The 10,889-nt window shown below is 40.9% G+C and overlaps 1 long non-coding RNA gene across 1 annotated transcript; it reads right to left on the reverse strand.

The window, feature by feature from the left end:
- Positions 1-250: 250 nt before the first annotated feature.
- On the reverse strand, positions 251-5,705 carry LOC122458508. The gene is made up of 4 exons (XR_006278549.1): positions 5,616-5,705; positions 5,154-5,214; positions 3,302-3,395; positions 251-325 (listed from the first exon to the last, which is right to left on the reverse strand). It is a non-coding gene; the product is annotated as an uncharacterized LOC122458508 (long non-coding RNA).
- Positions 5,706-10,889: the final 5,184 nt, after the last annotated feature.

Raw genomic sequence — 10,889 nt, forward strand, 5'->3', positions numbered from 1 at the left:
AAACCTTACAGAGCCTCATGCCGCAGAAACCCAGACATCTTTTAGGCACAGCAAGGCCTGAGACAAAATAATGGGAAAGGATGGGAAAAGAATTGGATGAAAAGCAGATGAAGAAAGTAGCTCCGGGATATGAAAGATGCATCATTTAATCCAACAGACTATACATACTTTAACATTTAATAAGAAAATACAAAATTTCAGGATTTCAGTTAAGTATTTGGGGTTCTTGAAAATCTTAATATGATTATAATCACCTTAATGCAGTGCCAAATCCTAATGCAGTTCTACTCATGGTCTGGTTCTGAAGTCCTTGTTCTGACAAAACCTGATTGATTACAAATGAAACATGCAGTCAGAGAAGAAAATTGGACAGTAACTGTTTCCTACCAAAAGACTGCCATAAAAGCACACATTCTACTAAGATCATAACGTGATTTTGCATTTTTAACAGTTAATTTGCTCTCCTGAGATGAAGTCTTGGTCCGACTGCAGTCAGTGGGAGTTTTGCTATTGGCTTCAATTGGGGTCAGGATTTCAGCCCCGCAGCTACTACAAAACCACAAGTTGCCTACAGGTCCTGATCTATTATCACTGTACCTTTGCCATGCCCACAAAGGCTTAGACTAGGATCTTTGTGCAGATTCTTTACAGTTAGATGAATTTACCCTGAATTTGTGAACATGTAATATAAGCTCACTTTTGAAGCATTCAGTTTTTGAATGGTTAGTAAACAGAAGTGTGAAAGGATCCTAAAGTGATGATGTTGCCCAAACACCGTGCATTGGATGTCTGCCCTTTATGATAATTATGATTGTTATTCACTCAAAGATCATATTTGATGTTGCATAATGAAACAAGTATTTGAAGTACTTAGAGCTACCTATCCGCCTATTGAAAAAACAAAAGAGCGTATCAGAGGGAAAATTAGTTTGAGGAATGGTTTGTTTAGGTCAGGCTAATTCACATATTATGGCTTCAGAGCTCGACTTGGACTCAGGCATTATTGGGCAAATGTTGCACTAAAGTGACATTGTGAAAGAATGTAGATGAGATCAGAGGAGAGAAGACAGGCTAAAATACTAATACAGGGAAACACTGTACATTTAAAGGAGTACTTGTGGCACCTTAGAGACTAACAAATTTATTAGAGCATAAGCTTTCGTGAGTTACAGCTCACTTCATCGGATGCATTTGGTGGAAAAAACAGAGGGGAGATTTATATACACACACAGAGAACATGAAACAATGGGTTTATCATACACACTGTAAGGAGAGTGATCACTTAAGATAAGCCATCACCAGCAGCAGGGGGGGAAAGGAGGAAAACCTTTCATGGTGACAAGCAAGGTAGGCTATTTGCAGCAGTTAACAAGAATATCTGAAAAAAGAAAAGGAGTACTTGTGGCACCTTAGAGACTAAAATTTATTAGAGCATAAGCTTTCGTGAGCTACAGCTCACTTCATCGAAGTGAGCTGTAGCTCACGAAAGCTTATGCTCTAATAAATTTGTTAGTCTCTAAGGTGCCACAAGTACTCCTTTTCTTTTTGCGAATACAGACTAACACGGCTGCTACTCTGAAAAGAATATCTGAGGAACAGTGGGGGGTGGGGTGCGGGGGGAAATAACATGGGGAAATAGTTTTACTTTGTGTAATGACTCATCCATTCCCAGTCTCTATTCAAGCCTAAGTTAATTGTATCCAGTTTGCAAATTAATTCCAATTCAGCAGTCTCTCGTTGGAGTCTGTTTTTGAAGCTTTTTTGTTGAAGGATAGCCACTCTTAGGTCTGTAATCGAGTGACCAGAGAGATTGAAGTGTTCTCCAACTGGTTTTTGAATGTTATAATTCTTGACGTCTGATTTGTGTCCATTCATTCTTTTATGTAGAGACTGTCCAGTTTGACCAATGTACATGGCATAACTGCTGCTGGTGATGGCTTATTTTAAGTGATCACTCTCCTTACAGTGTGTATGATAAACCCATTGTTTCATGTTCTCTGTGTGTGTATATCAATCTCCCCTCTGTTTTTTCTGCTAAATGCATCCGATGAAGTGAGCTGTAGCTCACGAAAACTTATGCTCTAATAAATTTGTTAGTCTCTAAGGTGCCACAAGTACTCCTTTTCTTTTTGCGAATACAGACTAACACGGCTGCTACTCTGAAAACTGTACATTTAAAGCACAACCATCCCTCTCATTAGCAGTGTGTGGAGGTGCACTTCCCCACTGAGAGAGCTCCAGGAGGTACCTAGAGTGCTCTACTAATTATTTTGTATGTAAGGAATAAGGCCATTGCTCTGCCACCCCCCTATCCAATTTAGATAATCTAGCACCTAGCAAACCATGCAGCTGAGCAGAAGCCTCATATTGTATTCCTGCCAGAGAGTGCAAAGACTACCATTGCGCTTGGCCCAAGTGCAGGTGTAAAGAGGGAGGTTCCTGGTGCTCTTTCCTACCCTTTGCACACCCACACTGCTCTACGAACAATCTTACCTAGAATATGAGGTGTAAATCATATGCAGGGCACCTACCCCACTGGACTGGCCTTGATTTTAGGAGTAACATGCTATTTTATTTCTAAAAGGTTTCCCTTTAACTGAAAAGGCTTTGGAATTTTATTTTTTTTAACAAAAAAATAATGAATTACCACAGTGGGGGAAAAAAACAAAATTTGAATTACAGAAGGAGGAGAGACTTTCAAAATCAAACTGGTTTGTGAGCTGCAAAAAAAAATGTATAAAAGATTTGTAAAATTTTGAACTTGGTAGTGTTAGTTCTTCCCTCCTGAGAGAATAGGATAGAAAGGTCCGTGATTCTCTCCTACTGGTCTAACTATAAACATGGAAATGGAAAACTATTTTACTGTGCTGTTGTCCTGCCACTTTAAGTGCGAACAATGGGTCTGATTCATTGCTGCCTGGCTCCAATTTTATGCTGATGTGACTCTGATTAAATCAATGTTGTTACACTGGTGTAAAATTGGATGGCTGTAATGTTGAACCAAGTCCAATATTCCTACTACAGCTGTAGTAAAGTTGGAACAAAAAAACCCTGCAATGTAAGACCACCGTGAAACTTGGTAAAGTGGGACTAAAATTTAATAACAAAGATTAAAAACCTATGAGAAATATGTCATAAACCAACAAGAAGTCTATAGAGTTCTAGATGAAATAGTCATTGACAGCTGATGTCCACTGAACCTTCAATATTTCTAGCTGGGTGTCTGTCAATTTGAATGTCTTTCTAGGGCATTTCATACAGACATACTGAACTGATATGAAGTAATTTCGACAGAATTTACCTCAGGAATGCTTGTTGGTGACTGATGGCTAATTCAGACAACTTGCCCATGTCCTCATCTGAAGATCTTATGATAGATGTTTGGGGAGTGTTTTCTGTGCATCGGGAGTTACACACACAAATTGTAACAATAAAAAGGAGCTGTGTTATTAAATTCCAATTCAGCATGAAGAAACTTCTGCACAATATCTTTAGTTCTTATTGGAGACTGTGTGTCATGGTGCTACATTGACTAGACTTCTTCAGAGTCTTAATGTGGTTTTTGATATTAAGAAAATTGCCGTCTATTACTGTACATTTTTAAAATACCTGCATCAAGCAATTTAGCTCATACCATAAGACAGAATTAAAAAAAAAATCAGTGAAGCATTCCATATTTGTATCTATTTTCTAAAGGGAGATCTGAATGTGGGAGTATCTATTTTTGTTTAACTTGGTAACTAGAAAAAATATACAGATTCTGCCTGCTTATGATTAGCAAAGATCATCAGTCTTCATAGGCATCTACTAACTTGCATTGAAATTCAGGAGCTCTTTCTAACTGTCAAATAACATGATTCATGAATCAAACAGCATCGCATTCCCTCAAGTCAGGCTAAATAGCATGGAAACAATTTTGCTGTGAGCAAAAACAGCAGCAGCACTGTATAATAAATTTAAATAGATTAAAAACAACAAATGTCCAGCAATTGTCTGAACACCATTCTAAAAAAACGTGTATGACTCACGTAAGCCGTGGTGTAATCAAGTGCAAATTTGATAGTCCTAGTCTTGTATGAATTTGTCAGAATTTTGTTCTCATATTGACATGCCTGGAACTAAAGTTCTAGATGCAGGATCACCAATGCCACACAAAAATGGATTGTCTACTTTCCATGATACATCTGCAGATCACACTGGCTATTTTTGCCACTATCTCATTGTAAGTTCTTGTTCACAATGCTATCCTCTGCCATGCCTAAGTCTTCCTAGCTTTACTGTTTTCCAAATATCTTCTTCCTATTGAATATATCAGTCTTTTCAATTATTTTAACACTAATGCGGTACGTTGTGCTGTGCAGGTTGAATGTCATCTTGTCCATATGAATAACCTACTAAAAACCTCTTTTATCATAGCCCTGCCTTCCCTAAATTGATCTTGATCTGACCATTGTAATCCAGTGTAGCGCATGGACATTTTTTTCCATTCTTTTCCAACCCCACATGCCTTCAGAGCTGCCTCTGCATGAGAGCGGAGCATGGCTTATGAAATGATGATGCAGTGACAATGCTCCCTCTGACATCCTGTGGCTTGGTACCTACAAAAGACATCAGACATCTAGGAGTTTCCACTGAGAGCTGCACCTCTGGACTGCCCCTTAGTGCTGGAAATGCCTGAAAGGCAGAATTGAACCCTAAACATTTATAATCTTATGAAAAGAATATATTGCATTAGAAAGATCTTATAGGTTCAGCGTCATGTAAAATTGAATGTTTATTTTAAAATTGTACTGTTTATTTAACCAGAAGAGATATGACACAGACAGAGTAAGACTAGATTCATTTCAGTATTAAGACACTGACTTGAACAAATGCTATGTAATGTAATGCTATGTGGCCCAGTCTCCAGCTGTTTGAAGAAGCTTATTGCATCCTGTTCTACATACTATTTTGGCTTGCTTTTGTAATAGTGAAAGTATAAGTACGTGACAAATTCTTTCATTTAATCATATGCATTTTAAGAGGGGAATTTCTCAGTCAAGTTTTTCCATTGTGAAATATAATATTAAATTTACTGTGCAGAACAAGAGTCTGTTTGAACTACTACTAAAGCAATCCTTGTATTTGTCCTTGAGAATACACATTTTTCATACCTTACAGCTTCAGTGAAGGGTTTGATGTACTTCAGGCTTCAGATTCCTATACTGAAGAGACCTAGATGTAATTCAGATTTCTTGCATGAAGCCATGTTGGAACTTAAACACTAACCTGTTCTCATTCTCCACATTAAAATAAATCAATAAATTACAAAGTTTAGTTTACTAAATAAAAAAAATTGCCTAAAGAGATCCTTATTTTGTATAGCTTTAAATTCCTGAAGGGTAACAATGATAATTAAGCAGTCTCAGTTTATAAAGAACAGATCTTGCTAGCTAGACAAAGGTAATATTTTTAAAATATTTTTGACAGTTACAAAGTTGGTAGAAGCAATATATCTGCATTTCAGCAAGGGGAGATTTTAGAGGTAACATGGTTAGCAAATGTAGACCAATCCTCCCACCCAGTGTGTAAACAAAGAGCTGCAGCACTCAGGGAAGGAAACTGCATGATCTTACCTGGGGTCTCCAAGCTGCTAGCTGTAGTTTTGGTTTTCAGGAGCAATGTGCTTCTTTGATATCTAGAGGCCACTCTGGCACCTGCTGCTGCGGGAAAAATGAGGTAACTAAACAATTTGGTGTCCCTCATTCTTCTTTTTCTCAGAAGGAATTACACACTTCCTATCCTAAACATCTTCAAATTTCAATACTGTTTCTGGAGGGAGTTAACATCAAATACATTTCAATAATTGGAAATAAATAAAATATAATACCAACCACAAGTATCTGAACAATGGGTGAATCAGACCTGTCTAATCTCTGGATTTCAGGCCACACCTCAGACTTCTCTGCTTGCTATAGGGTCTGCCAGTTTTCTTGGCTAACTGTGAGGGTGGAGGGACCCTGATGGCTGAGGATTCCTCCCACATACAGTAGATTCCACTTATCAACTTCTCAATTGCCAGCAAAAAGTTGCTATTATCCAGCAGTTGCTAATAAGTGAAAGGCAAGTTTGTGAGGCAGCAGCCACACAAGTAACCACTGAGACATGCCTTCCCTGGTTGCACCCCTGCAGAACTCCTTCCAGAGAGAGAGGGAGAGCGCAGTCCAGATGCTCAGACTTTCTACAGGGAGCAGGGGCATTGAAGCCCACTTTGCTGCACAGTACCTCTCCCAGCACTCTCAGGGGGGTGGGACTCAGCACATCCCAGTGTTTCCTTCTTTGCATACAGTTCGCCAGAAGGGGGCAGCCCAAAGACTGCAGGGAGAGAGTTACTGTAGATTAAAAGGGGGTTAGCCTGACTCTAAATTGCCCAGGGCCTGGTAGGTTACAGAAAGTCATGGTAAAACTGATTGAGACTAGATAGAACCTTCAAAAGGATGTTAGTATCAATTCAACTGTTGTCTAACTAGTCACAATAGCAGACACTACTGTTGAAAAGGTGTAGCCCCAGCTATTAATCAAACGGGTTCTGTATATTATCCAATAGACCATAAGGTATGGGCCATATGGGACAATGATAAATGGCAGTGAATAGATTTAGAAGCCTGTATTGTAGAACAAGGACTACGATTTATATGTGAAGACAATGTTTTTAAGATTAGCAACGCATGTTTTAATATCAATGAAGGAGTATGCCATTTCGAAGAGACTGATAAGACTGAAGAGACTGATAAGACTGAAGAGGTGTACATAGGAGAAGGATATGTATGTTTTAGAACCATTTCTAAATATGTAATAACTAATGGAATGTATAATCAAACTGTATATAATGATTCCAACATGTGTGTTTGTAATGTTATAAAAATTGAAGATTGTGATTTTATGTAAACTTTACCAGTGTTTACATGTCAGTTGTTAATTGAAAATTAGAGTGTATAGTGAAGGTTACACCCCATGCCTATTGGTATGAATTTGTCACTAATGGCCATCTAGAATTCTAAACCATCAGAATATACATCAATTGTTAACAAAGGCTAAAGAGAATACAAAGAAAGTTTTAATTACTGTACACCATAATGGTGAAAACATAAAACAATACTAGAGAGCGTAAAAAAGGTTGGAGAACTTCAGTGGCGGGAAACACTGTTTTGATAGTCTCCCCGCACTAAGATGTTCAATATCCTTTTACATGCAATTATAATGTTAATACAAATTGTGATTTTAATTGTGTTAATATATATATATATTGTTGGATAAGGCAGGTAAAGCAACAATTAGAGTAGGCAACCCGATAATATTGAATCATACATCGCCTCATGAGGTAGCTGGAGTGGGATACAAGCATTGCCACCAAGAACAAAAATGCTCCACTCGTGGCTGCAGCCCGCTAGGCGTTGAGGAGGTGGAAACTTGCCCCATATGGGACCAATACTAATTTAGTGACAGCCTCATTGAAATCAACTGGCTGTTAAGGAAGGGATTGTTGTAGATTAAAAGGGGGTTAAGCCTGACTAAAGTTGCTCAGGGCCTGCTAGGTTATAGAAGATCATGATAAAACTGTCTGAAACTGGTTAGAACCAGCCAAAGAGAAGGGAGGAAAATGTAGCAAGCAAGATAGAGAAGGTTCCAGAGAACTGGAAAGAGCACATAACCATGTGGTTGTCTGGACAATGCAGCATGCACATAAGTGTATAAAGGACAGACTGAAGAGACATTTGGACTCTGCGGGAGCACTGAGACTCTGTCAGGAAACCATCAAGATACATCAACCATGAGCAGCAAATGGGGGGTCATGGGGACATTGCCCCCCCAAAACTGGATACATCGCAAAGGCGATGCATGGGGGAGGCACTCAGATTTCTCCCTTATCCCTGCTTCCTCCCCGCAGAGGAACATTCAGGGCAGGGAGGGGTGTGTTGAGCAGTGAGCCCGGAGCTCTATGCCTGCTGGGCAGTTTCCCACATGTGGTTTGCATAAGGGAAGGGTGGGAGAGCAGCTCCAGCTGGCACAGAGCCTGGAGGTGCTGCTTGCCCCCCGCCTCCCAGCCCCTTGCAGGGGCCGATATGGGGGAACACTGAGGGAGCAAGCAGCAACACCAGCCAGGTGCTCTCTGCTAGCAGGTCAATTTTCCCCTCATAGGCTGTGTAAGAGGAGGGCAGCGACCCATTTCTGATGAGCAGAGCCAGGCAGCTGAGCTGCTTCCCAAGTGTCTGTGCAGTGTACAGCCCAGCTGAGTGGGCTGAGGCTGGGTCAGACCTACCTGAAGGAACCTCTGTGACTGCAGGAAACTCTACAGTCTCCCCCCTTCCTGCCCCATCACCCTTCAGCTGTGGAAGGAGGGGTCACTCTATGGGGTGCTGCCCCCTGTCTGCCCAACCCCCTCCCCACTAGTCCTCCCACACCTGACTGCTCACTGAACCTCACCCCCAGCATCCAGAGCTCCCCAACCCCCTCACACCTGGATCTCCTGCGGAGCAACACACCCCATTCCTTCACCCCCTCCTCCCCCCAAATACAGAAGTCAAACTACACCTATGCCATCGACGCAGACCCCAAGGACTTATTCCAATGCCTGGCCAGCTCCATTGTGGGGCTTTGCTACTAGGAATGCATAAGCTAGGGTGCTGTTAGTGGTTAATAGTTGCTTGCTTAGGTGTTCAATAAACTTTGATTAATCAGAGAATGGAAGGCTCTTGTCAGATTCCTGGTGTGCCCCAGTTCACCTACAAAATTCACTCAACAGAGGTACCATGTAGCTCTAGCATCTGGGTTGCAAACCCTCTCCATGCTAGAGCTCTGCCCACAGACTCCCCTCCCAGCCCACAGCCCCTTGCCTCCTGTGTGGTCCCTGTGTGCAGAAATCTTTTGCAGGTTGCAACCCCAGAAGGAAGTGCCAGGATACGCTAAGCACAGGCTACAGGCAGGTTTGCGGGGCTGCAGCCAGAGAAGGTACATCCCAGTGCTCTTCCTTCCCTGGCTGCAGCCTCATAAACCTGCCTGTACGTGTGGCCTTTCTTCCAAAAATATTTGCTAATAATTGGCATGCCATTGCCAATATCCAGATCCTGATAATGGAACGGGATTGGTTCCCACCAAAATGTTGCTATTAACCAGAAGTTGCTAATACCAGGATTGCTATTAAGCAGAATCTACTGTGCACATATCTCTTTCCTCTGCCAGCCACTCTGCTCACTCCCTGCCCTTTTCTCTTACCTCCTTCTCCAAGGAGAGACAGTGGAAGCCAGAGTGACCACTGACTAGACTGAAGGGGAAGAATGGGACGGCATTAGCAGAGGTAGTAGTTTGGCCTGTGCGGAGATGGGAGTTCAGAAAAGGAACAAAGTTGGAAGAGGATTGTTGATAGAGGGAAAAGGAAGTGAGGAACTGGAGGAAAGAATCAATCCATGTGGTTGAAGGTAGAAAGTTAATGAAGTGTAGTGAGGTCCATTGCCAATAAGTGAGCACTAATTGCTGGATTTATTGGGGTATGGTTGCAATGTCAAGGAAGACCAGATGGCATTTGTGCAGGCAAATTGATGGAATTTGGGGAATAGTTGTATGGCGGGGTCCCCTTTGTGACATGAGGCAAAAAACATACCACATTTCATAGGTGCTTTGCTGATCCAATGTAAGCAAGTCTGGATGGCAGTCAAGAGAAGTGGTTTTTGTAACCTTGCTGAACTCTATTATGCCTCTGTTCTGTGACGTGCCAGTTCCATGACTGCTTGCAGACATGGCACCACGGAAAGTCCATAGATTTTTGAAGACATGCCCGAGGACCAGAAAAATCCTGCAAAACCTGAGTCTCAGACCTAAAATCTAAATTTAAGCAGATATGGCTTCAGGATAGTTAGAGAAGAAAGAGAAAATGTGATATAAGAGCTGGTGCTAGAGGCAACACTCAAAATTCAGCTTCCTTCTTCCTATCACCAGGCAACATTAACTCCAGCCCTGAGGTTCCAGTGATAGGAAGGATGGAAAGAGAGATGAAGATCACCGTGAGCATCTTTGAAAAGCTCTGCCCCTGCCCCTGCTCACACTGAAGTCAACAGGAATTTTGGTATTGACTTCATGGAAGTAGGCTCTATTTTAACAGAATGGCAGTCAAGGTTTGCATTTTGCTCCTCATCTGTATATTTGTCTCTGGCTTGGATAATTATTTGCTAAATATATTATGACAATTTTCTTCAGTTTGTATCTTCAAGACTTTTGTATGAGTTCCTTCCTTCCCCCCTGAAATTTACAAGTTAATGATGAGGTAGTTATGTTACGGGTAAATTCATCCTGACAGAGTCTTTTACGCTACTGAAACAAAGTTCCTTCCACCACAATTCTAATTAATGGAGAATGTCTCAGACCCAAATTCCTGCTAGGGAAGTTAAGTTTTACCACTCACTTTCAATTGGAGCAAGTTCAGACCACTATGGCCTTGTATGGTGATTCAGCCTATTCATTATTCCTTACTATTAATATTGAAGAAAATAATATAGTAGGACAGAAAATCAGAGATACAAATGGAGAAACTCAACTGAGTGCTTGATTGATTTTGCTATTTTCTAATAGATTGCCATTAAAAACAAAATGGCATGTTTGTTAAGCCTAGATGCTTTCCCTTGTATTCAGATTTGCTGTATTTCTAAACTAATAGTTTACGTCAAAACATCCTGTTTCAGACAATATAAAAATTATGCCATCTTATCATGACTTTTCCATTAAATGCATCTAAATATGGTCTGACATGCTGTCTGGAGTGGCTCATGAGTGAGAATACCAACCTCAAGGCAGACTTAAGCAGCAGCAACAAACCCCAAGCTGGTTGTGAGTTCTATACTTGCATTTCACCAACTCCT

This window comes from Dermochelys coriacea, chromosome 2 (assembly GCF_009764565.3).
Source record: "Dermochelys coriacea isolate rDerCor1 chromosome 2, rDerCor1.pri.v4, whole genome shotgun sequence".
NCBI lineage: Eukaryota > Metazoa > Chordata > Testudines > Dermochelyidae > Dermochelys > Dermochelys coriacea.